Source organism: Poeciliopsis prolifica, unplaced genomic scaffold, assembly GCF_027474105.1.
Source record: "Poeciliopsis prolifica strain line A6 unplaced genomic scaffold, Auburn_PproV2 SCAFFOLD131, whole genome shotgun sequence".
Classification (NCBI taxonomy): Eukaryota; Metazoa; Chordata; class Actinopteri; order Cyprinodontiformes; family Poeciliidae; genus Poeciliopsis; species Poeciliopsis prolifica.
Genome location: NW_026562506.1, coordinates 265482 through 265891, shown reverse-complemented (window position 1 = coordinate 265891; position 410 = coordinate 265482).

Genomic DNA, 410 nt, shown 5'->3' with positions numbered 1-410 from the left:
TAGGATTCTACAACCTAGCTCTGTTACATTCCCCCCTGCTGAATTCCACTTGCATCCCGAAATAAACTAATATCACAAACAAAAACAACAACCCCACTAAAAAAGAAATCAGATACACCACAGCAACTAGAAGACGAAAATAAACAAATTGAACATTTTAAACAATTTCCCAATAGCATATTCACAATCATTGAGATGTGACAAATCTGCTCAGCAAAATTCAGCCATTACAGTTGCAAATAAAATCCAGTCAGATGACTATCCTCAAAGGAATCAGTGTAAGAAGAAGTTGGCCAGACCCCTTCATCACACACACGAAGCAGAAAAATATGCCCATTACATATTTTACCATAGGTTTTGTGAAATTTTAGGCAGGATCGGTGATAAATAATGACAACACGCTGTTCTGC